This window comes from Dermacentor silvarum, chromosome 3, assembly GCF_013339745.2.
Source record: "Dermacentor silvarum isolate Dsil-2018 chromosome 3, BIME_Dsil_1.4, whole genome shotgun sequence".
NCBI classification, from domain to species: domain Eukaryota; kingdom Metazoa; phylum Arthropoda; class Arachnida; order Ixodida; family Ixodidae; genus Dermacentor; species Dermacentor silvarum.
This window is the reverse complement of record NC_051156.1, coordinates 113,539,621-113,566,899: the sequence shown is the minus strand read 5'-3', so window position 1 is coordinate 113,566,899 and position 27,279 is coordinate 113,539,621.

The following is a 27,279-nucleotide window of genomic DNA, read 5'->3' as shown; positions in this document are numbered from 1 at the left end:
AATGAGGCAACCGATGACACTCCAAGGGGCAACTAAGTTGATCAGACGCGAAGGCGCTCGCGCGGACATCAGCATGCTTGGCAAAAGGGACGTCCCCTCGTTCATTCGCCGCCACCGACGGGACGAGTAAGGCACCGCCGGTGCCAGGAGGTCTAAGGTGTTCATGAGAACAAATAACTACGGCAACTTCGCGACACCACACCCCGATGGAATACAACTAAGCTTGTGAGCGAGCTAGCTTTACTTCTACATGTCTGACATCACTGGTACTCGCGAAAAATGCTTTTCAAGAATGCTGGTGGGCATTTTTTTGTGACAGGGCCATCCCCCTGTCAGCGAGGGGGCGATGCAGAAATCTGAGGGGGGGGGGGGGGGGTCAGGACATCCGGACATCCCCCCTGGATCTGCGCCTGCCCTTCGCGACTATCACTGACGTTTCCGCCACTGCCTCCCGGCGTGGCGGGTTCGGCTCTCTCTGCACTCGCATCGGAGCCAGCTCCGTTGGCGGTGCTCGCCTCGATGCTTTCATCATTGCTTTGCAAAATGGTGGCCCTCAGCTGGATTTCTGCGTTAGCTAGCTTTTCTTCGGCCTCCTTCCTCTGCTTCTGCTCGATATTAAGTTCCTTTTCTAGCTTTCCAACCCGCTTAGCTACCTTATCCTTGTCTAGGCGGTCTAGTCGCGACCCTAGCACACACATCCTACAGATAAAATCTGCACTATTCGCTTCGCGTGCTGACATAAACCGCGTTTCTTCCAGCGCGTAAGAACGCTCGCACTCAGAACAACGCACGCGTGGGTTCCCCCTAGTACCAACCATCATCTCGTACAAACAAGGCATAGATGTGGCAAAAAAAAACAATTATTCTCTACCTACTTTTATCTAAGCGAGAAGACCAAGAAAGTGAAAAAGCATGAAAATAATTTATAAAGTTTGCTTGGCTAAGCTAACCCTACTAAAAAAATGTCACAGTTTCGCCCTAAGGGCGAAGCAATGAATGCGATAGCAACACAGCAATGTCGTACGAAGTAAGGTGATCGGCTTTGGTAGCAATATGAATTGTAGTAAACGTGAGCTGATTAAGTAAGCAGGTGTGCTGCGGCGTAAGTAGACCGACATGAAGAGAGACTCGATGACCACGAGAAGGCGCGTGTGAAACGGCGGTGTTGATGAGAAGCGCTTCCCGTGGGCAGCGCGTGCGAAGGGACACACCTGTAGCGCTGCACTGCCGATCCGGGCAGCATTGCATGTGTATCGTGCGTTGGAAAATGTGACCCGAGTATTACTAACTGAATGAACAAGCGTGGTGTGAGCGCGCACAAACAAACACGAATAGATCACACTGAATGACTGCAGACAACGACTGTCAAAACGCTGGCAGCAAGCATACGCCGCAGCGGGCGAAGGTACGTGCGGTCTATCGCTTCAACGGAAACTGAGCGGCGAATGCACGGCGCATAAAGGTCAGAGCCGTGTGGAGATAAGCGACGGTGCGGACGAGCGACGAGCGCGGTTGTTGGCAGAGTAGAAGTGCGTCCCCCCCCCCCCCCCCCCCGCTCCATCCGGCGCTGGCTTCCTGCTTCCTTGCTTGCGCGTGGGAGATTGAGTGCGTTCGCTCTCCGTGATAGCGCGCGTCCCCGCACGCTTCCGCTCGGGCATACGGCGCGCGGCGAAGATTTTATCTATAGGGAACCTCACGGCGACGACGACGGCGACGCCGACGGCAGAAATCCGGTTGAAGTGTCCATATAATTGCTATCGCAATAAAAAAAAAACAAAAACAAGAAGCGAAATATAAAATAACAGAACTTATCTCTTTGGCACGCTGCTCCTGCTGCGCTGAAATGGCACCTCAACTCGACACGTCCGCTCCCGTCGGCTTCACTCGTGGCTTCTCGCGCCCAGGAGGCGCTGCCCCTGGGGCAGTGGCAGCGCCTCCTGGGGGCACCGTAAGCGACCATGCTTTCGTGCTTTCGCCCACTTTCGGCCCTTTGGTGACCGCATGTATCGTGACGGCGTAGTATGTGGTAGTTTCTATGGGTGTTCTGTGGCAGTATTTCGATATTATGCGGCGTGTTCCAGCCACGTTCCTTTCAACAGCGAGGACAGCAATCTGCGGAGCGGCCGTATAGATATGTCGGGACCGGGATATCGGCTTCATTTGCTGCTGTGTTTGGTTTGCGAATGTTCCAAGACTTTTCTTTTGCGCTATCAACGATACATTTGGAGGGGTGTCATCGACACAGCTTGTTTGGGCTTTTTTTTGTGCGTGTCACTCTGCGGCTGTGTACGGTTCGTTCGTAGTGCCCTCCATGCATCGGACGCTGCTGTCACGGTGGCTTCTTGCTTTGTTGTGAGCCGCTTGCTACTCAAGAACGTCCGCACTAGCTGCTTGTGGCCAGCGTTTACGGGCACTGCTTGCGTTCTACGCTTCTGTCTGTGTGCGTGAGCGAGCGCGTGTGATATGCGTCGTTAGTACGTCTGCGCTTTTAAAATGTGTACATGTTAATGTACACATTTTAAAACTTGGAAAAAACTTGGAGGTTAACAAAGAAGCTCGAGAGCAAGTTAAGGACCGCACAAAGAGCGATGGAACGAAAAATCTTAGGACTAACGTTAAGAGACAGGAAGAGAGCGGTGTGGATCAGAGAACAAACGGGGATAGTCGATATTCTGGTTGACATTAAGCGGAAGAAATGGAGCTGGGCAGGCCATGTCATGCATAGGATGCATAACCGGTGGACCATTAGGGTTACAGAATGGATACCAAGAGAAGGGAAGCGCAGTCGAGGACGGCCGAAAAGCAGATGGGGTAATGAAGTTAGGAAATTAGCAGGCGCAAGTTGGAATACGCTAGTGCAAGACAGGGGTAATTGGAGATCGCAGGGAGAGGCCTTCGTCCTGCAGTGGACATAAAATATAGGCTGCTGCTGATGATGATGATGCTGATGCTGATGATGATGACATGTTAATAATGCACTCGGTTTGTGAAAATGCATGCTAGCATACAGCTTTATTAAAAGCCATAATGCCAACTTCTACGCAGCTTAAAAAGAGGCGCGTACGTTAGTAGGTGTTAATTGCCTGGATATCAAAAAATCAAATAAAAAAAGTTCGAGCTTGCTGGCGGCAGGTTCCGGGGCTCGTATATTGCTTTCCGGATGATTGCACACGCGAGAGAGAAAAAAGGAGGGCGAGGAGGATGGCGCGACCTTTTTTTCGACGACGACGCTCGAAAGCAATCGTATGGCTTCCATGAATACGTGGTCTGGAAGCGGGGCTGTGTGGCCTAGTGGTTACGACGTTTGCCTGTAGATCTGGGGTTCGAATCCCGCTTCGGTTTTATTTATTTTTTTTTTGGTATTACCATTTTCTGTTTTTCCCCTCTCTGACGGCGCCGTCGGTTGTGCCCTGTTGCCGGGCGCCGACGCGAAGCGACTTTCTTTGGGGGGTTGCGGAGCGCTCGCACGTGTGTACCAATTTCAAATCGAATTTTACCGTAAATCTGTTCAAGCATTAAATTGCATGGTATGACTTCATCCAGTACGACAGCTACAAAGGTCCCGTTCTAACCAGTTTTTGTGCCGAGTAGACCTTTTTGGTGCCAGTGGGACCAGTATGAGCCAGTTTAACTGGTTTAACTACCAAACGGGTCCCCTGTTTAGACCCATTTCTGTGTCGGAGATTCCTGTTTAAACCTGTCTGCGGGCCAAATAGGCCCCTGTTTGGTGCCAGTGCCCCTTATGAACCAGTTTTTTCGCTAAACGGGGCCCCTGTTTAGACCTATATGTGTGTGTGTGTGGGGGGGGGGGGGTCCTGTTTAAACCTATTTGCAAGCCAAACAGGACCCCGTTCAGACCCGTTTGTGCGTAAACGGGTCCTGTTAATTTACCCCTGTTTGTTGCCAAACAGGTCCCTGTATAAACTAGTTTAAACCTGTATAACCCGGTTTGAATTTAAATAGGATTTTTTAGTACGGTAGTACACGGAGTGCAGACAAGCACCATGCAGCACTATACACACTACCCTAACCGTATATATTTCAACAGAGATCAAACTACAAACCCACGCCTACATATACCGTCTATATAAACATCTTCATTTACTGGGACTGGCGCAGGGAGGATGGGCATACAGTCACGTTTGTCCATGTGGGTGCAGGTGTCGTATGCGATGCGTGGACGAGGCATCCTGGAGCAGCCAGTCGCTAAGTCGAAGCACGTCACTTGAACGCCAGTCACCCATCATGACGTCCTGCTGCTTCTGCTGCGACACTCGAAAGGGTTCGCTAGGCACAGCCATCTCATCTATCGTGAGTACACGCCATCTTACTTTTCTGACAGAGTTGTTGTCCAGAGAACACGTATCATCATCATTCATTATAGGGGATTCACAAAGAAAAGAGTGGATGATTCCAAGTTGCAATCAGACGTAAATTTTCACGAGTAAAGTATGTTGCAAGGCGAAATAGATCATTACTGCAAGAATTACTATTGTAATTACGATAATACCGCCAAGAATTATTTAAAGAGTAACAACAAATTTAAAAGGGGTGAAATTTAAAAGGACTTAATACGAAAATTCTAAACGGTGGAACAAACTCGGCTGTTCCTGTACGCCAGAGTCTTTTCATTTAACTTGCCAAAGTTTTTATAGAAGTGCTTTCTTTGGCTCTTTCCCCTCCCCCCCCCCCTCGTTTCGGTTGCTGACTGCTATGTTGTACGGTTGGCGGGTACCGTACAGAAGTTCTATCGTTGATTGATTGATTGATTCATTGTGTAAACAAACATGGGATAAGGCAAAGCGAAGCGGCCCGGGGTGACAAGGGATACACGAAAGCGTGGGCATCAGCTCCAACACGAACAAAACACACCTTCGCCATCACGTCATCATCGTCGTTTCATCGCCATCATTCCTCCTTCGTTGTTGCGCGTATTCTGTTCGCAAGTGCGTTGTCATTTCGTCCTCATAATGCCACCGTGTGTCATCATCATTCAGTTGTCGTGATTCCTTAACCGTCGCCATCGCCGTCATCATTCCGTCGTCATCATGCATTTATCGTCATGCATTCGTGGCATGGAGGAAAGAAACAAAACAGGGGAGGCCCCCGACGTCACGTTTTTGAAGCCGAAGTGCAGCCATGTTGGTGTGCCATCTGCCTTTGCGCCTCCAATCAGGGGTTCTGCAGCTGGCTGGAGCAAATGGGCGCGAACTTTGAACTTGCGTTGTTACGAGCCGCGGAAGTGTGTGCTGCCGGCGCGCGTGTCAAAACAAAGCCTACGAAACTTGTGTGGCAGTTTTAGTGAAGCAGACGCGCTCCTCTGTTTTATTGTGGTACGTTGAAGAAAACGACCAAGATCCGCGCCGTGATTGCTTGAGTGTATCTGTTGCTGGCTGGCACTCACACTCACAGACCCAAAACAGAACTTTGAAGCTACACATGACACTCCAAAGTCAGCTTTTCTCTCGAACAAAAGGTGCTGCGAGAAAGACACCGGCGGGAAAATCTTATCTCACTTTTCAGAGCGCGGTTGCTATGACAACGTTGACACTTGGGGTACCCGCCCCAGTACTGCTTTGCAAAAAACAGCACGTGACTTCCGCCACGCTTTCTCCAATACGTCGGTGCTCTCCTGGGTTTCCGTCCTCCATGATTCGTGGTCATACCGCCATTGTGGTGCTGTCGTTTTATCATGGTCGTCGTCATTCCGGCCTGCTCTCATCATGCCGTAGTTGAGTAGCTCATGCTGTCGTCATAATTCCACCACCACTGCCGTGATGCCGTCGTTGTCGTCATGCCGTATCTTCGTCATACAGTCATGCCGTCGCGGTCAGTTTTGCAATTTTTTTTTTGCACGCGTGGAATTAATTGAGATAGGAATGTCTCTAAATTTCGCTAAGGTTTTCCATCAATGTTAAATTTTCGCTTAAACTGTCAGATGAATTATACATAACGTAGACGTTTTCGATCAATATAAGCTTAGCTAACGTGGCACAAATCACCTACCAAAGCGTCACAGGTTTGTCTTGTGTCCCCGCAGGTGAGGAATAAACAGTAAATTTACCGGCAAGCTGTAGAGGGCTTTTATTTTGTTATATACCGACATTACTGAAGCAATATAACAAGATTGGAGAGTTGGTTAAAATGTTGACATTCATTGTATGTTTGGTAACAGCGCAAAGCAACATAGACAAATGTTAGACAAACACTACAACAGGGCGTTGACTGACAGTTGATTTTGTGAGTAAATAAGCACCTTGTTGTCGTGTTTTTGCTCCTTTTGAGCGTGTTGGTTTTGCTCTGTTACAAAACGTAGATTATCTGCATAGTACTAAATTACAGACATACTCTGCAATACTGCATCATTCCCTGCAAATTCTCTAGTTCTCCACACCAAGGCCACACAGATGCAAGGCATATACAAAATCATACACGCTTACGGGAGAACGGAACACCAATTCCTACGGGATGCGGAACTCCGTTACATATCCCAAACGCCACCCCAAATACATCCGGACTACACGGGAGAGAGCAACGCCACGCTAGGCGCAGAATTCTCCGTTGCCGAAATCCAGGCGGCCCTCGTCAAACTAAACACCAAGTCGGCCCTGGCCTCGATGGAATATCCAATAAGGCACTAAGCAATCTCGATTACGGATCGGTCGAGAAACTCACAAAATACATTAACGAGTGTTGGACGCATGGCACGCTACCCCAGCAATGGAAAGAAGCAAAGATCATACTGATACCGAAACCCTGCAAGAAATTACAGCTGGAAAACCTGCGCCCCATCTCCCTCACGTCCTGCGTGGGCAAGTTTATGGAGCACGCGTTTCTCAATAGACTCACGGATTACCTCGAGGACAACGAATTATTTCCACACACCATGATTGGGTTCAGAAGACATCTCTCCACGCAAGACGCCCTTCTGTAACTAAAACATCAAATCATAGACAGTCCAGGGCACTCGACGAGAGCCATCCTCGGGCTGGACCTGAAGAAGGCCTTCGATAAGGTTCGTCACGATGCCATATTGGGACAAATAGACAAGCTAAATCTCGGACTGCGAACATGCAACTACCTCCGAGACTTCCTCACGGGAAGAACCGCAAGCATTCGAGTTGGACTACTAAACTCGGATCAAATCAACATCGGGAGCTCGGGCACCCCGCAGGGTTCGGTCATCTCTCCGATGCTCTTCAACCTCGTCCTGGTGGGGCTACCCGACCGATTGCTTGAAATCGAAGGACTGCACCACACGCTATACGCAGATGATATTACGATCTGGACGACAACGGGCAGCGACGGAGCGATGAAGCAACGGTTACAGCAGGCCATCCAATGCGTGTAAAACTACCTCGTGGGCACGGGCCTCGCCTGCTCGGCCGAAAAATCCGAACTGCTGCTATATAGACCAGTGAGAAAGGGGCGCCCACCCAAAGGCTGCACCTTTGGGTGGGCGCCTCCCCCTCCCCCCGGAAAAGGAAGAAATCCAATTAACGGCATCAAACGGTCTACCCATCGCGATGGTAGACAAGATCCGGGTACTATGAATGATGATAGAACACAAGGGCGGCAATAGACGGGGCAACCTAAAGTTTGCCCGCACGGCTCCAGCGCCGCCCACTCCCCTGGCGGAAGGATGGAAGTGTCGAAGGTCGCCGCCGGGCCAGCGCGCGCCTGTGTTCTCTACGGCGCGAGCGATCGCGTGCGTTGTTTTCGTGACGGCGAGCGTGACCTCATCAACCAGGAAAGGTGGCACGCAATACTGCTGTGTTGTTGATTGCCACAAGAGCCTCGAAAAGTCGAAAGCCGCCCGTGAAGTCCTACAGAATTCCGGGGAGGTGGTACGAGGAGGACAGACGACAAGCGTGGATAACTGCAGTGCTCCGAGTCAAGTAAGTCACGTACTTTCGCATTCGCGTGCAATATCACGGCCGCTCGATAAAAACGCAATAGTAATGTGCCTGTATTTAGCGCATGGCCGTTTGTTTAGACGTGTCGCGTAGTTGAATCGTACAGTGACATCCGCCGTGTTAGCTTAGCGGTAAATGCATACGTGTAGCGCCGCTAAGCTCGACGACGCGAGCTCGATTCCCGGCCACGGCGGCCACATTTCGATGGGGGCGAAATGCAAGAATGCAGTCCTTACCATGTACTTTGATTTTTGTGCACGTTAAAGAACCCCCGGTGGTCAAATGTATTCCTGAGACCCTCCATTACAGCGTGCCTCATAATGATATTGTGCTTTTGGCACGTAACACCTACGAATTTAATTGATTGTACTGTTCGTTCACTCGCGATCGGCAAAGACTGACTCAAGATAATTATATCCTTTTTCCAAACGCTGCAACTTAAATTCCTAGTTGTACAGGTAACAAAAGGGGCCGCACGTTACTTGTCTTTTGTGTGGTGGCAATCCGTATTTAATGCAAGCTACGGTCATCGCATGCGTCGGTAAGCGGCAGATCGCAAAGCAGCTGCCCGAGACGCGCGCGTTATGTTTGTTGCTTGGCCATGCTTTCTGGGTTCACAATATCCAAGCATGTTTTAAAGTAATTGCCACCTTGCACATTCTTCCTGCTTCACTCTTCCCGCCAGGAATTTTCGTTTCGTGTAGTAGCCGGCCATCGGTGTGAGCTTTCTTTAGCTGCGGCGGGGCCATTCGCCCGACGAGGAACTAGATTTGCTATGATGAGGCATGTATCGCCAATTCTTGCGCTCGTGCTGCTAGTCCCAAGATAATCGCTGGTTACCGTGATCTGGGTTCATTTCGCGGAGCAGTTTCTACGAGTGATTTCTCGTGACCAGTGAAAAGATACCTTGCTCAATAATGCAATGAGTTGCCATGACTCTAACATCTGCATTGAATAAGGCATGATATACATTAAATATTTATACAGCATGATATAAGGCATTCTGCACATATGTAGTACTTACATCGTTAATTAATTTTATTGGCTTACTGGTGCCTAATGCATGTGTTCTTTCTGCTCCGACAGTGCTGATACCACGTACTCCCTGGGAGCCAAAATGAGAGCAGCCGTGTGTGCGCGCTCAGCGACCAATGCAACCAACCGCAATCGTCACCGCCTCTGCACATCTCTGCAAGCATGCATGACCGCTTTGTGACTGCATCATAGAGAAATAAAAGTGACTAAATTACTGAACTCGGTGTGTACCTCTAACTCGATGTCGTACACAATCTTGTTGGACACCTCCGACGCGCACTTGGCTTTCACTGTCACATCACCGCCCCACAATTTGTTCAACACCACACACACGTGTGGAAGCAGACGCTCCCCTTTCTTGAGGTTGCCGCCAGGAAAAAAAAGTTGTTGGCGTCGGCAACCGTCTTAAAACCGCACTGGATTTTTTGCATCGCTGTTCAGCAAGCAGGCGATCTGCCGCCGGGAGCGCCGTGAGCACGAGCAGCGAAGGAAAGCGCGGGCGAAACAACGAAAAACAAGGCGGAGACTGCACCATGGCGCGACCGCGCTGCTTGAAATTTCCACATTGGGGGCGCTGTCAGAAGGCGCAGCAGCGCCTTCTGGCGATCGTTTTCTTGTCTATAGCGAAGCACTTCGCAAGATAACGGCAAAGGCCACCAGCACGATGCCGCTCATCCTACGCATCAGCAACAAAAACGCGGGAATGCGCGAAGGCAGCGTCATACGACTCATACAAGCCTTCGTCATGTATCAAATAAAGTACACGGCAGTGTTCACAACTGGACGGTTGCGTAAAGCAACAAGCTCAACGCTCTCATGCGCAAGGCGCACAAATGTACATTGGGACTTGCGCCCGGAGTCAGCACCACCAAGCTCTTAGAACTAGGCTTACACAATACGCTCGAGGAACTCGTGGAGGCACAAGTGTCCCAGCTCGAGTGCCTATCCAAAACCCGAACGGGAAGACACGTGCTCGAAAAGCTCGGCATCACATACCACACGCAGCACGGCATCAAAGTGAAAATTCCAAGAACCATGAGCGAGAAACTGTACGTTCCCCCATTGCCTCGCAACATGCACCCCCAACACCACATGGGGAGACGTAAAGCCAGAGCACAACATATGAACCAAACAAGGAGGCAGTCTTCACCGACGCAGCCCGGTATCGAGGCAGGAAGAGTTTCGTGGCGGCAGTTACTAGCTCAGCACAATGCGTTGGCGGGCTAGTTACTAGCCACCGAGGGAACCACCTCACGAGCGTCACCGTGAACATGGCACATGCCGAAGCGGCAGAGGAAGCGGGCATAGCACTGGCCCTCACACAAAACAAAGCTACATACGTGATGTGCGATTCGCAAACGGCAATTCGAAATTTTGCAAATGGATGCATCTCGCAAGAGGCGTATCGCATTCTCCAGCGACATCCCATACACCAGGGAGAGGCCGACTTCGATAACCGAAGGCGCTTGCAGTGGATCCCGGCACACACCTCCTCCCACCACCAACGAATCGGCTCACCGCGTTGCTCGAGGCCGCACTCACCGAGCATCATCGGAGGAAGAGCCCTTGCGGGGCAAACGTCCGGGCGTGGGAGGATCGTACGGCCAGGTTCCACGACATCACGACACACTACCAGTTAAAGAGACGCGTATACCCATTCCCTCACGCTAGGTTAGACAGGACGCAAGCAGTACACTACAGACAAACGGATTCTTACAGAAACCCCAGACTCATGCATGCATCGAGACATGCGCAATGTATCCAGACATGCACACTACAAACAGATGCACGTCGTGTGGCGAGGTTGCCCTCAGGTAGCACAAAAGATACATAACGTTTTTGTAGCGTTTATCCAAGACGATAAAAACGGTTTAAAGAAGACATCAGTGCGACAATTTCGTCGGTAAAACGTCGTATATATTGGCCAATGTCCGGCTTAATTACTTTTCTGAGACGATCTATAACATGTCTTAAAGACGTATTCGAAAAGCTCGTCTAGAAATAGGATTGGGAAAGAAACAAATAAGCCCTTTGCCAAAGCTATTCATATCCAATTTCTAAGCGTTTTTAAGACGGTATCAAAAAGCTGATATAAAATGGTCTTGAAAGGTTTACGATAACCTGAAGCTAATTTTCGGGGGTTCCAGATGAGTCGAAGCGTCGGTGTCGAGTGCAAAAAAGCTCCTGGTGCAGTGCCAAGCACTGTTGCCTATCGACGCCGACGCAGCCTCTACCAAGTCACATGAAAATGAACATGTCCACGAAAATGAATCGAGAATACTGTCTTCGCTATTCAGCAACGATGTTTACGACCAAAATGGGCATGAAATCCCGCTAATAAAAAATGGGCGCGTCTGGACGAGCGTCCAGGCCATGGCTTTTGCGCCAAGTGCGCATGAAATGAGGACAGTACGACAAAGCAAACGTTTATTGAAAAAGTGCAAGATTTCAACAAAATGTATAAGAAATACTTTGTATTTCTTATACATTTCTGGAACCCCCGAAAATTAGCTTCAGGTTATCGTAAACCTTTCAAGACCATTTCTAGATCACCTTTTTGATAACGTCTTAAAAACGCTTAGAAATTGAATTAAAAGTACATCAACAATGACTAAAGTTCGCAGATACAATTCTTAATGAACTAGAAAGTGATAAACCATGACTACAATATTGCCACCTGTAGGTAGTGGGTCGAGGGCAAGAGTGGGTCGAGCCCAAGAGAAGAAAGAAGACCGAGCGCTCCTTCTCTGCTCGAGCCAGCCCCGACGGTCGCGTCTTCCAAGAGCCAGCTGCTCTACGTTTATTAAACCTTCAGGACTACTTCTCGAGGCTCGTGACAAACTGGTGGAGGTGCTGGGTAAGCGTCTTCACGGATGTTGCAGACCACTCCAAGGATCCGCGGTACCAATCCAGTGCCTGTCGACACTCCCGTGCATCGGGCCAGCCGCAGGATCAGGGGACTGTCTCCAGAAGTCGTCAACGCTACAGTTCCCACCACATCAACCAGTATGACCAGCGCTTCTCTTCAAACCGCCCCAACCGGTACGGGAAGCACGATGTCGAACTGGTACACACTGGAGAGCCCACGGATCCCGAAGACGTTTCATGGCGCAGTTATCGAAGACGTCGAAGACTGGATGGTCGAATACGAGCGCGTGGCCTCCGTGAACGAATGGAACGACAGGGAAAAACTCAGACACGTCTACTTCTACCTGGAGGATGGCGCGCGTACGTGGTTTCGGCACCGCGAGGAGCAACTGACGTCGTGGCGCGAGTTTTGTCGGCAGCTCTTGGAGACCTACACCAGTGCTGATCGCCACGAACGAGCGGAACGAGCGATTCAGGCCCGTGTCCAGTTGCCAAACGAAACTGTGACCACGTACGTCGAAGACATGACGCGCCTCTTCCGACGAGCGGACCCAAGGATGACGGAGGAGAAGAAGTTACGTCATCTGATGCGCGGGGTCAAGGAGCAACTCTTCGCTGGCCTTGAACGGAGCCCTCCGAAGACGGTCGCGGAGTTCTTGTCCGAGGCCGTGACCACGGAAAAGATGCTTCTGCATCGCTCGAACCTATATGAGCGGCAAGCGAACAGCATGTCTACAGCTGACATCTTCACGGCCATAGGAAGCAACGGTGACTCTCTGTGAGAACTCATCCGCTCTGTAGTGCGTGAAGAGTTGCAAAAGGCCGCCGTAACACCGCAACCTACGGTAAGCTCCATAGCAAGCATTATAAAGGACGAAATGCACCAGGCGCTCCGTGACACCTTGCCTCCTACTAACGTCGCGCCAGTACCTCCTGAATACCCCCGTGCGACCTACGCGGAAGCCCTGAAGCGCCCTGCTTCCTCTCCGCCGCTGTTCGTTCGTGCTCCTCCTACGGTGTCAGTTCAGTCGGCGCAGCCGATACCGTACCACGACGCTGGGTGCACGACGCCGCCCGTTGTTCATGCCGCTCCATTTGCCCACTATTCGGAGCAAGCGGTTCACTACGTCGACGACAGACGCCCGCCCCCTCGGAAGTCGGATGTTTGGCGCACACCCGATCATCGGCCTCTGTGCTTCCACTGCGGTGAAGCTGACCACCTGTACCGCCAGTGCCCATACCGGCGCCTGGGGATTCGCGGCTTTTCCACATACTCGCCGCCACCCCGATACGACCAGCGACCCCGGGACATTGAGAACTACCTCTCTCAGCAGCGCTTGCCACCGCCAGCCAGGCGGCAGTCGCAATCGCCGTCTCCGAGACGATTTTCACCTCCGCCCCAGCGGTATTCTCCCGAGCGGTCGACCAGTCCCCGCCGGGAAAACTAACTGAGGCGATCTTTGGGGGCGAGGTCGCTGACGGTCGAAGCGCTGAAGACCTCTGACGGACGCAGTTACGAAAACCTACCGATCCGACGTCACCTGCAGCAGAACGGGACTACCGGCTTTCGCTCGATATACCAGTGACTATTGACGGTTATGCCGTTAGTGCTTTAGTGGACACCGGCGCAGACTACACGATACTAAGCGGGAAAATAGCAACGCAGCTGAAGAAACTGATCACGCCCTGGCATAACTCGCAGATTCGGACGGCTGGCGGCCATGTCGTTACTCCACTGGGCGCCTGCACGACTAGAGTTGAGATTCAAAGATCTACATTCGTAGCGAACTGCCTTCTTCTTACGCGAATGCTCCCGCGACGTTATTCTTGGGATTGACTTCCTGCAGGAGTACGGCGCGATTATCGATCTGCAAGAGCGTCGTATCACTTTCTCTGCCGAACGAGCAATCGACGTGCAAGACGGCCAACGGCGCGACGACGTACTTCGTGTTTCGGCAGACAGTGTAACGCTTCCTCCACGAGCCAGTGTCTTCGTCGACGTTACATGCTGTGGCTTACGCGATGGCGAAGCGGTGGCCGAAAGTAACTTGGAACACTTACTGAAGCAAGGTGTTTGTGTACCTCGAAGCGTTATACAGATTCGTGCTGGTCATTCACAATTGCTTGTTACCAACTTTAGCTACGAGCACCGACACCTGTTCCGCGGCACTTCGTTAGCGTTTGCAGACGCAGTAGCAAACCTTAACAACTGTTTCACGTCAGAAGTAGTGGAGGCAGCAGACACGTCTCTGGGCCATCTCGACATCAATTCTGAACTGTCCACCGATATCCAGACAGCACTGCGCGAGCTCTTGCTTGAATTCAGGACCTGCTTCGCACATTCTTCCAAGGTACGCCAGACTTCCATCACTAAACACAGGATCATCACGTACGAAGACGCACGCCCGATACACCAGCAGCCTTACCGCGTGTCGGCAAAAGAACGCGAAGCCATACGTACGCAAGTCCGGGAGATGCTTGACGATGGCGTCATCGAACCTTCCAACAGCCCGTGGTCGTCTCCGGTTGTTCTTGTGAAAAAGAAAGATGGAACGCTACGCTTCTGTGTCGACTACCGCAAGCTCAACAACGTGACTAAAAAGGACGTGTACCCGCTGCCGCGTATCGACGACTCGTTAGATAGACTACGGCGTGCCCACTATTTTTCTTCTCTCGCGTTCGTCTACCTCGGCAAATCGAGGTAGACGAACGCGACCGCGAGAAAACAGCCTTTGTGACTCCAGATGGACTCTATGAATTTCGAGTGCTTCCTTTTGGCTTGTGTTCAGCCCCGGCAACTTTCCAGCGAATGATGGACACTGTCCTTACTGGACTGAAGTGGCAGGCCTGTCTTGTGTACCTGGATGATGTGGTCATCTTCTTTGAAACGTTCGAGCAGCATCTTCACCGCCTACGGAGGGTGCTTAAAGCCATCCGATCAGCAGACCTCACACTTAAGCCCGAAAAGTGCCACTTCGGTTACTAAGAGCTCAAGTTCCTCGGCCATGTAGTAAGCGCCGAAGGGGTCCGACCCGATCCAGACAAGCTTGCCGTTGTGGCCGCGTTTCCAGCTCCTGCCGATAAGAAAGCCGTCCGGCGCTTCCTGGCTCTGTGTGCCTACTATCGCCGGTTTATTAAAGGCTTTTCGAAGGTAGCGGAACCCCTCACTCGCCTTACAAGGGACGACACGCCATTTGTGTGGCATAATGAGCAACAAGCGGCTTTTGCTGAATTACAACAGCGCCTGCAGTCAGCACCCGTTCTTGCACATTTTGACGATGAGGCTGATACTGAGGTGCATACCGACGCCAGCAGCATTGGCCTTGGCGCAGTGCTCGTCCAGCTTCAAGATGGAGTGGAAAGAGTTATAGCGTATGCCAGCCGCTCCCTGTCCCGTGCCGAGGCGAATTCTTCGACTACGGAGAAAGAGTGCCTCGAGGGCGTGTGGGCGATCATCAAGTTTCGCCCCTATCTCTATGGTCGTCCCTTCAAAGTAGGGACGGACCACCATGCCCTCTGCTGGTTGGCAAGCACGCGCGACCCTTCAGGACGACTGGCACGGTGGAGCTTGCGGCTACAGGAATTTGACATCACCATCGTTTATAAGTCTGGCCGTAAGCATGAAGACGCTGACACGCTGTCCCGCGCACCCATTGATCCTGCCAGTCAGAAAACAGAGGATGATGACGGCTTCCTGGGCGCCATTAGTTCGTCAGACTTGAGCAGACGGCAGCTTGACGACGCTGAGATTAGACCGATCATCGATCATTTAGAGGGCCGCGACACAACCATACCACGCCATGTGTCCCGCTCGCTGACGTCCTTCTGTCTGCGAGACAACGTGCTTTATAAGAAGAATGCTCTTTCGACCAGCCGTGCTTGCCTACTGGTGGTTCCAAGGGATATGTGCGATGACATCCTCTTCGCCTGCCATGACGAACCGAAATCTAGTCATTTAGGCTTTTCACGAACACTTGCTAGAGTGAGCGAAATGTACTATTGGCCCGGGCTTTCGGCAAGCGTCAAACAGTACGTTAAATGCTGCCGTGAATGCCGGCGCCGCAAGAGACCATCCGTTAACCCGGCTGGCTTACTTCAGCCAATTGAAGCACCGCACACGCCTTTCGACCAAGTCAGCATGGACATTCTCGGACCGTTTCCTCTCTCGGCCGACGGCCACAAATGGGTGATTGTCGCGACTGATTATTTAACACGCTATGCTGAGACGCAGGCGATCCCACGAGCCACGGCCCCAAAGGTAGCGCAGTTCTTCATGCGCCACATCGTCTTGCGTCACGGGGCTCCCTCCACTGTAATAACAGACAGAGGGACAGCATTCACAGCGCAGCTTATGGACGAAGTTTTTGAATGGAGCAACACCAGGCATCGCAAGACGACCGCGTACCATCCGCAGACCAACGGACGACCGAGCACTGAATAAGACTGTCACAGACATGCTCGTAATGTACATCGACGTTCAACACAAAACATGGGATCGGATCTTGCCTAACGTGACCTTCGCGTATAACACCGCCGTGCAAGAGACGACGCGCTTCACGCCCTTTCGCCTTCTCTACGGTCGCGAAGTCCAGACGATGCTGGACGCTATGCTGCCGTGTCAAGACGCTGACCTATTGACAACTGACGCCAAGGAATTTGCAGAGTGTGCTGAGGAAGCTCGGCAGCTCGCGCGGCTGCATATCGGCCAGCAGCAGCAGGCAGACGCACGACGCTACAACATCCGCCACAGGGACGTGTCCTACAAACCTGGGGACCAAGTTTGGGTGTGGACCCCCGTTCGCCGTCGTGGCCTCTGTGAAAAGCTGCTGAGCCGGTATTTCGGTCCGTATAAAGTGCTCCGCCGCGTCAGTGACGTAAACTACGAAGTTGTTCCGGACACAGCATCGCAGACACGGAGTAGGACACAAAGACAACCGACCTCAGACATAGTTCATGTTGTGCGCATGAAGCCGTACATTGCGCGTCCGTAACTTTTTTTGTGTTTTCGTTTTTTTCTCTCATTCCCTTCTTTGTTTGTACTTTTCATTTATCTTTGGGAGCTTGCTTCTTCGTTCGACTGTGCCGGCTTGACGGCTACATTTCTTTGTGTACTTTCGTTTTGCCTGCCTTCTTCTTTGTCTTCTACGCCTATTTTTTTTAGCATCGAGGCAATGCTTTCGTTCGGAAGGGGGGATATTGCCACCTGTAGGTAGTGGGTCGAGGGCAAGAGTGGGTCGAGCCCAAGAGAAGAAAGAGGACCGCGCGCTCCTTCTCTGCTCGAGCCAGCCCCGACGGTCGCGTCTTCCAAGAGCCTGCTGCTCTACGTTTATTAAACCTTCAGGACTACTTCTCGAGGCTCATGACAATATGCAAACAAAATTCGTTAAGTTTCTTATTTAGCAAAGTAAACAGCCCATGCAGTCAGATGAACAGACTAGAGTTATTTAGAGATTGATATCACTGCCACTGCAAGAAGCAGACTGAGAAATGTGAGATTTAATCGCATGGTAGCTGCCTACAAGCAATGTTACCAATAATCTAGAAGCTTGAACAGAACACAAAAAGGAATAACGCCGCATAGTATCAAAAACAAACACTGGGAACATATTAAAATAAAAAATACTGCCTTTGGGATACGTCAAATAAAGTAATGGTGTAAGCTAAAAGAACCATAAAACCAAAAAGCAACAATCATGTGAGAATAGTATTCCCCTCAAACGGGGAAATCAGTGTCACAAGTGTGCACCATTGTATTGCAACGTACGATGAGACTGAGTAATGCTACATAAATAAAATAATCTTAGCATTCTAGTACACGAGACATGGATGTATAAGCCTTATATTACAAACTTATATACACCTGGAAATTAAAACTATTGCACTGGAAGCTTCATTCAAGTAACCAAGGAAGTAATTCTTGGTTTATATGAAAAGCATTTTACAAGAGGCACTCTGAAAAAAAAAACAAGCATAACGTCGCAATGAATCATCTGCAAACCAGTGAATACGTTTGTACTCTGCCATGTTACACTTTCCACACATCTCCTGTTTCCTGAAGTAAAAAAAAAAACTCTCTGAATGACGAGAAGCCTTTGCACATGTAACCCCGAGCAAACGCTTTACCAGTTCGCCCTCTAGCAGCCATCGTCATCTTCCTCAGCCGCTTTTTATACAGGGTGTTTCACGTAACTTGGCCCAAACTTTAAATATGGAAATGCCACGTAACAAGGCAATGTTTGTCGCCGCTTGGAGATATTCTGTTGTCGCTGCTTGGAGATAACACCTGCTCACTACCATTCAAGACACCACATTCAGTCACAATGCATTCGTCAGATACTTCTGCGGTTTTTGGTACAGTGTTGCCCTGTAACCGTATATTGTCACGTAGTAGTGACGCGGAAGTAAACAGTCGTAAAACTGTGTATGCCGAAACTGATTCTTTATTGGGCGAACCTGTGCCCACAAAAGCAAGCTACACTCAAAGCACAACGAAAGCGGCGAACACAGTCGGCGGTCGTCGAAAATCTGATCAGCGGCGAAACGCGTCGGCTTTTATATCTGAGTCATCCAAGGTTCCAGAACAATCCCTGGTACGCGCGTGTCTTCCAGAAGGTTCCAGACAATTCGCGTCGCTCATACAATCAGATAACATAAGCGTCGGTGAAAACAGGCAACGGAAAGAAGCATCGATAACGTTCTAGAAACTTCCGATACAGGCGCGTCCTGCGCCGAGCGATAACGTTGAACATTTGTTAGCCGGTTGAAAGCGGCCATCGGCGAAAGATAAACATGTATACGTGTCAATACCCTCCCCTTAAAAAGCATCGTCCCGAAGCTACAAACAAACGCGAAAGCGAAAACAAAACGACGCGTCATAAATAAAGAAAATGACAAAGTAACAAAGGACCTATAAGCTCGTCAGCGGGCGCAGAAAGGCTTAAGACGCACCACGTGGATGACTTCAGGACGTGCGCGGCGTCGCCGGGATTGCGAAATGCCGTCTGGCACGACCTCATAGTCCAGTGCGCCAATACGTCGGATGATCTTATATGGTCCGAAATAGCGACGCAACAGTTTCTCGATAAGTCCTCGTCGGCGTATCGGAGTCCAGACCCAAACACGGTCGCCAGGCTGGTACTCGACGTAGCGTCGTCGAAGATTGTAGTGTCCGCTGTCGGTCCTCTGCTGGTTCTTGATGCGCAAGCGGGCGAGCTGTCAACCTTCTTCGGCACGCTGCAGATAGGTGGCAACGTCGAGATTTTCTTCGTCGGTGACGTCCGGTAGCATGGCGTCAAGCGTCGTTGCCGGGTTCCTTCCGTAGACAAGGTTGAACGGCACCATGTGCGTCGTTTCTTGCACGGCCGTGTTGTATGCGAAGGTCACGTACGAAGGATGGCATCCCACGTCTTGTGTTCGACGTCGACGTACATTGCCAGCATGTCGGCGATGGTCTTATTTAGGCGCTCGGTGAGGCCATTCGTCTGCGGGTGGTAGGCGGTGGTCCGGCGATGGCTTGTCTGGCTGTATCGCAGGATGGCTTGAGTTAGTTCTGCCGTAAAGGCCGTGCCTCTGTCGGTGATGAGGACTTCTGGGGCACCGTGACGTAGGAGGATGTTCTCAACAAAGAATCGGGCTACCTCAGGGCACTGCCTTTGGGCAAGGCTTTTGTTTCGGCGTAGCGGGTGAGGTTGTCCGTAGCTACGACGACCCATTTATTCCCGGACGTCGACGTCGGAAAAGGCCCCAGTAAGTCCATCCCGATCTGCTGGAACGGTCGGCGAGGTGGCTCGATCGGCTGTAGAAGTCCGGCTGGCCTTGTCGGCGGTGTTTTGCGTCGCTGACAGTCTCGGCATGTGCTTACGTAATGGGCGACGTCGGCAGAGAGGCGAGGCCAGTAGTATTTTTCTTGTATCCTCGCGAGCGTGCGGGAAAAACCGAGGTGTCCAGCCGTTGGGTCGTCATGGAGAGCTTGCAGAACCTCTGGACGCAGTGCTGAGGGTACCACGAGGAGGTAGTTGGCTCGGAGAGGCGAGAAGTTCTTCTTTAGGAGAATGTCGTTTTGCAAGAAAAACGACGCCAATCCTCGCCTGAACACCTTCGGCACAATGACGGTCTTGCCTTCGAGGTAGTCTACAGGGCTCCTTAGTTCCGGGTCGGCTCGCTGTTGTTCGGCGAATTCGTCGGCGCTGATCGGTCCCAAGAAGGTGTCGTCATCCTGGTCGTCCTGTGGTGGCGGTTCGACGGGAGCGCGAGACAAGCAGTCGGCGTCAGAGTGCTTTCGCCCGGACTTGTAAACGACGGTGATGTCGAATGCTTGATGTCTAAGACTCCATCGTGCGAGGCGACCTGAAGGATCCTTCAAGTTAGCTTCCCAACACAAGGCGTGGTGGTCGCTCACAACTTTAAAGGGCCTGCCATAGACGTAGGGGCGAAACTTTGATGTAGCCCAGAAGATGGCGAGGTACTCCTTTCCTGTTGTGGAATAATTTGCTTCCGCCTTCGATAGCGACCGGCTAGCGTAACTTACAACCCTTTCTAGTCCATCAGTCCTCTGCACAAGCATGGCGCCGAGTCCTACGCTGCTTGCGTCGGTGTGGACTTCGGTATCGGCGTTTTCGTCGAAATGCGCAAGTATTGGCGGCGATTGCAGGCGTCGCTTGTGTTCTTCAAATGCTTCGACTTGCGGCGTCTCCCACTTGAACTCGGCGTCGGCCTTCGTGAGGTACGTTAGTGGCTCAGCGATCCGTGAAAAGTCCTTGACGAAGTGCCTGTAATAGGCGCACAGTCCAAGAAATCTACGGACTGCCTTCTTGTCAGCAGGCGGAGGAAAGCTGGAGATGGCCGCAGTTTTCTGAGGGTCGGGGCGCACTCCAGACTTGTTGATGACGTGGCCCAAAAACAAGAGCTCCTCATATGCGAAGCGGCACTTTTCTGGCTTTAACGTGAGTCTGGAGGTTTTGATTGCTTGAAGAACTGTTTCAAGGCGCCGCAGGTGTTCTTCGAAAGCAAACAACGACGTCGTCCAAATAGACGAGGCAAGTCTGCCACTTCAAGCCTGCCAGTACATTATCCATGACACGTTGGAAAGTCGCAGGTGCCGAGCACAGACCAAACGGCATGACCTTAAACTTGAACAGTCCGTCTGGTGTTATAAAGGCAGTCTTCTCCCGGTCCCTCTCGTCGACTTCGATTTGCCAGTAGCCGGTTTTGAGGTCCATCGACGAAAAATACTTTGCGTTGTAGAGTCGATCCAAGGCGTCGTCAATCCGTGGGAGGGGGTATACGTCCTTCTTCGTGATCTTGTTGAGGCGACGATAATCGACGCAGAAACGTAGGGTTCCATCTTTCTTCTTCACTAACACCATGGGTCCCCCGTGGTGCACACGGACTCTTGGACGGCTGGATGATGTCGTCGCGTAGCATTTCGTCGACTTGTTGCCTTATGGCCTCGCGTTCGCGCGCCGAAACTCGGTACGGGCTCTGACGGATTGGGCGTACATATTCGTCGGTTATAATCCGGTGCTTGGCGACAGGGGTTTGTCCAACTTTCGACGACGACGAGAAGCAGTCCTTGTATTGCAGGAGCAGAGCTTTTAGCTGTTCTTTCTTATGCCTGGGAAGGTTCTGGTTGACGTCGAAAGTTGGTTCAGATACTATAGTCGTCGTTGCAGGTGCACTAGAATCCGTGAAGGCGAAAGCACTGCTGGCTTGTACTATTTCGTCGATGTAGGCGACCGTGGTGCCTTTGTTAATGAACTTGTATTCGGGGCTAAAGTTCGTGAGCATCACCCTTGCTTTCCCTGCACGTAGCTCAGCTATGCCTCTAGCGACGCAAATTTCACGGTCGAGCAGTAAGTGATGATCGCCCTCGATGACGCCCTCCATGTCTGTAAGCACTTCGGTATGGACGGAAATCATTACGCTGGAGCGAGGCGGAACGGTGACTTGTTCTTCAAGCACATTCAAGGCATGGTAACTTATGCTTGTATCCGGTGGTATCGCGTTGTGTGTTGAAAGCGTTATCGACTTGGACCTTAAGTCGATGACTGCACCGTGTTGATTTAGAAAGTCCATGCCTAGGATGACATCCCTGGAGCAGTGCTGCAGGATTACGAAGTTCGCCGGGTAAATGCGGTTGTTTAGCGTGACTCGCGCTGTGCAGATTCCAGTCGGCGTTATTAGGTGGCCTCCCGCTGTCCGGATATCGGGTCCTTGCCAGGATGTTTTCACCTTCTTCAACTTGGCGGCGAACGCGCCACTGAAGACGGAATAGTCGGCACCAGTGTCGACGAGAGTGGTGACGTTATGACCATCGATGAGCACGTCTAGATCCGTAGACCGGCGTCTGGCGTAGCGGTTAATTCGTGGCGTCGGATCACGGCTGCGTCGGATCACGGCTGCGTCGGCTTGCTCTGCTGCTGCTACGTCGCGTCGGAAGGTCTTCTTTCTGCGGCGAAGTTCTGTCAAGGTTGTTGCTAGGCGGCATGCTGATGTCTCGTCGTGATGATTCGCGAATCGTCGTCGTCGTCGTCATCGGCGGCGGAGGATCTTCGGCATTGCGTCATACAGCAACCGCACCTCCATCGGTTGCTGCCTTTAGTTTCCCGGGTAAGGGCTCGGAGATCGGCCCCGGGTGGGACCGGTGTACTGATGGCGATGCGGCGAGATGTGCGGTGACGGCGAGCGTGAGGGCCGTCGTGGTTGCCACTGGGCTCCGGCGAGGTAGTCGGCGATGTGACGTGGTCGCTCGCCAAGCTGTGGACGCGGCGCGTTGACGGCGAACCCTCGTAGGCCCATCTCGCGGTATGGGCATCGGCGGTAGACATGGCCGGCTTCCCCGCAGTGATAGCAGAGCGGGCGGTGGTCGGGGGCGCGCCAAATGTCTGTCTTCCTTTGGTAGCTGCGCTGGGCGACCTACGGGCGTGCTGGCGGCGGCGGCGGTGGACGACGGAACTGCGGCGTTACGGGGCCCTGGCACGAGCGCGGAGGGGGGCCTTCACAACGGGCGACGGCGGCGTAGGTCATCGCTTCCGGCTGGGGTTGCGGTGATTCGGGAAGTCCTAGCGATTGCTGGAGTTCCTCCCGCACGATATCGGCGATGGAAGCAACTTCAGGCTGTGACGACGGTAGAAACTTCTGCAGCTATTCGCGTACTATCGCCCTGATGGTGTCTCGTAGGTCGTGGGAGAGTCCTGAGACTTCGGCGTACTTTGGCGTCGAATGGCGATTGTATTGCCGGTTGCGCATGTCCAGTGGTTTCTCGATCGTCGTAACCTCCGAGAGAAAGTCTTGGACTGTCGTTGGTGGATTCCGCACAAGTCCGGCGAATAGCTCCTGCTTAACTCCCCGCATGAGCATGCGAACTTTCTAGTCTTCTGGCATAGCGGGGTTGGCGTGCCGGAATAATCGAGTCATTTCTTCAGTGTATATACCGATGCTCTCATTCGGGAGCTGTGCACGGTTTTCCAGCAAGGCTGCAGCTCTTTCTTTACGGACGACGCTAGTGAAGGTGTCCAGGAATGCGGCTCGGAAGAGGTCCCAGGTTGTTAGTGCACGCTCCCTATTCTCGAACCAGGTTCTGGCGCCGTCTTCAAGCGAGAAGTAAACATGGCGCAGCTTGTCGTCGCCGTCCACTTGTTGAACGTAGCGACCCGGTCGTAGGCCTCCAGCCAGCTTTCGGGGTCTTCACATGGCGAAACGCGGAAAGTCGCGGCTCCCTGGGTTGTTGCATCACGATTGCAGATGTTGGCGCAGGGGCTGTCATGGTAGCTGCTGCCGAGGTCGTGACTTTTGTTCTCTTGGTCTTCTCGGGAACAGCTTCGGATTCCGGGGGTTGGTTTTCGTAGCCTGAGGCTAGCTCGATGATCCGGGACAACGTTGGTACTCTCTTCGGGGTTCGGGCTGGATCACGGCTTCACGGGGACGTCCGCTGTATGGACACAAGAGCACCTCCACCAGATGTCAAGTAGTTAGTGGACGGTAAGAAAACGTCGTAAAACTGGGGTATGACCGCAAACTGAGTCTTATTGGGCGCAACATGGTGCCACAAAGCAACTACACTCAAGGCACAACGAAAGCGGCGAACACAGTCGGCGGTCGCCGAAAATCTGATCAACGGCGAAACGCGTCGGCTTTTATACCTGAGTCATCGAAGGTTCCAGAATAATCCCTGGTACGCGCGTGTCTTCCAGAAAGTTCCAGACAATTCGCGTCGCTCATACAATCAGATAACATAAGCGTCGGTGAAAACAGGCAACGGAAAGAAGCATCGATAACGTTCTAGAAACTTCCGATACAGGCGCGTCCTGCGCCGAGCGATAACGTTGAACATTTGTTAGCCGGTTGAAAGCGGCCATCGGCGAAAGATAAACATGTATACGTGTCAATATTGTACTTAGCCCTCCCCGCAGGGACCAATTTATGCAACTAATATTGCACGATTCCATTTCGCACTGCCATGGTTAAAATGGCTGTGTAAATAACACATCACATGGACTCTAAACAGCAAATGCTATGTACTTTTACCCTTCAACTTACTTAGTGCGCTGTCATGCCTAATAGAGGCTCCTCTGCTCTGTCTAATGTACGATAGGAAATGTTGTTGCAAAAGGACCAAGAACCGCGGCATGCCTTGTTGCGCGAAGTGCACGAACAACGCAAAAATCTAAAGAAGCGCGCGAGCACTTCTCAAGCACCGTGCGTGCACTGGCACACGCACGAACTCGGCAGACGGCCGACTAAATGCCACGAAGCCGCGAAGCGTAGAGTCCGACACCAGTCACAAACTGCAAATAATCGTGACTACCTGGAGTAACAGGATTTTTACGACAAGGGGATTCACGATTCACATATGCCGTATCCACTAGCGAGTGCGAAGATACTGTCATGTGATCAACGGCCGCCGGGCGGTCTTCAAGCTGCATCAAAGCCCTGCATCCCTCCTTGCTGGTAACTTGATAATTTAACTGTGAGAGAAATTAACATTTCATTACTAGCCGAACACCCGCAGATTATTATGTGAATATTTGGTATGAAAAAACCATACAATCGACAATTAGGAAATAGGGAGCGATCAGGCTGGCAACAACCACCGGGAGTGGCAGAACCCCGGCTTACATTTAGGGATGAAGTTGTAGAAAAGCACATGGGTTGATCACCATGCACACTTTAAAGTGTGCGGCAACATACTATAGCGAAGGCATAGATCAACACTACCGTAGATGCCGCGGCCCGCCATTTATTCTCACTTTTGAATCTCATATAGTCATTCGGATGTACCTACAGTGATGGAACCCGAGCCAATAATTTTGGCGCGAATGCAAATTTAGATACGCTGGTTACTGGCTTTCAGAAATACGATAACACACGGTCACTAGAAGCTTTTTTTTTTTCATTAAACAGAAATTGTTGGCCCACAAGGCTAACGCTCATCATATCGTCACACGGAACAGGCCATTTTTATTGCTTTATTCGGCTCCATTATAATGATGTCATTTTTTCAATCGACAATTTGGGCATCCTTGTTTAGAAATCTATGCAGATTTAGACTCTGTATAATTGTGTTTCAGTACAGTGCATCTAAACATGCTTGCTTATTCACGTAATTTCGCAGACAACGCACCTAGCTACAAAAACATATAAGGCTGCGAATACGAGTGGAATAGCATTCAAAATAAAAATTTACTCAGGCATTTCTATTTTGTTTTTCACATTCCCCTCCCAATGTTGAGAAATTTTGCAGCATCTGCGTAGACTTAAAGCATTTTTCTAAGAACAATATACACTTGAAAGTCTCAGTTCAATTAGTTGGGCTAATTGTGAATTAACCCACGGCAGAATATTCAACTCGCTTGAAAATATTACGAAGAAAATTAATGGAAACCAGTAGTAAGTTGCCCTGTGCCTTAAGACACAAAAAGTTGCAAATGAACTTTTCACAATTTATTTGCTACAATTTTATCGAGGTACTTACTCTAAGTACTTGAAAACTTATTTAATTTTTGTTTTTCGGTTAAAATGATCACGCCGAAAATCTATATATTTTTGTGCAGCAACAAAATATTGCAGTCGACTATGCCTGTACGCACGTCTTCCGCTATTGAAAATGTACGAGCTCTATCGAAACTCATCTCATTGATTCCCGCTTGGATACCTGAGACAGTCTAATGAATGTTTTTGCAGCGAGTCTCGCACCAATCCAATAGTTTTCAATTTCTTTACCGCGACTGCAATGCATATACAGGGTGTTTCAGCGAACACTTTCAAATTTATTTAAGGTTGCCTGTGGCAGATAGCCCAATTCTAGTTAATGAGCTGGTCTACTCGAAGAGGCGGACATTACTTGCGCAAGAAACTGAAATGCATAATCAAATAATTAACACAAATTCACTAATTAAGTTTTAACTAATTACCTGATGGCCCATATTGCAATTTACAAATGTAGCCGTGGAGTTCGCAAGGCGGATTCACTTGGAACAATTCACGGGGTGACACCAGTTTCGAGATATTAATTCCCGAACTTTCCGGAGAAATGCATTGGCGTTCCAGTTAATTTTGTGCTTCAATGCAAAAGCGATGTTTTTTAAAGAACCTAACTGTAAAGCTGATGCATTTCTCCGCAAAGTTCGGGAATTAATATCTCGAAACTTGTGTCACCCCGAGAATTCGTTCCAAGTGGATCCGCCTTGCGAACTCCACGGCTACAATTTGTAAATTGCAATATTGCATCAGGTATATTGCATCAGGTAATTAGTTAAAAACATAATTAGTGAATTTCTGTTAATTATTCAATTATGCATTTCAATTTCTCTCGCAAGTAATGTCCGCCTCTTCGAGTAGACCAGATCATGAACTAGAATTGTGCTATCTGCCACAGGCAACCTTTAAGAATTTTTGAAAAGTGTTCGCTGAAACACCCTGTATATTTCTAACTCTTTGTGAGGTTGATTCGAATCTGTGATGTCTAGCAACTCTTGAAGTGTGCCTTTCGCGCCGCTAATCCCACCCATCCAAATGTGTTTCTCCTGGTCGATGGGCGGCGCCGCTTTCGAAATCATACCGCTAGCTCCATCAAACTTCGGATCGTCCGTCACACGCCTGATCACGATAGCCTCTAGGAATTCGAAGTGTTAATAGGCTGGCAACAATGTGGACAAGAGTTCGTTAGTGTCGCGAAGACGAAATAATTCCTGCAGAACCCATGTTAAGATGACTATCGAAGTTAATGCGATTAACATTCACACAATCTAGCGAAAAAGAAGCGACAGACCGTGTTAGCTAAGACACCTTTATTTAATCCGTAGTTTTCTCCTGATGTTTCAAGTGATTCGGCTATATGCGGCCATACACTGTCTCCCTGATTGACCCGCTTTGTTATGACCATCGTTCGCCAATGTTACCTCACGATGGTATAACAAGGACCGCAGGCCGACGGTGGCAGGCGTGACGACGATGAAATTAA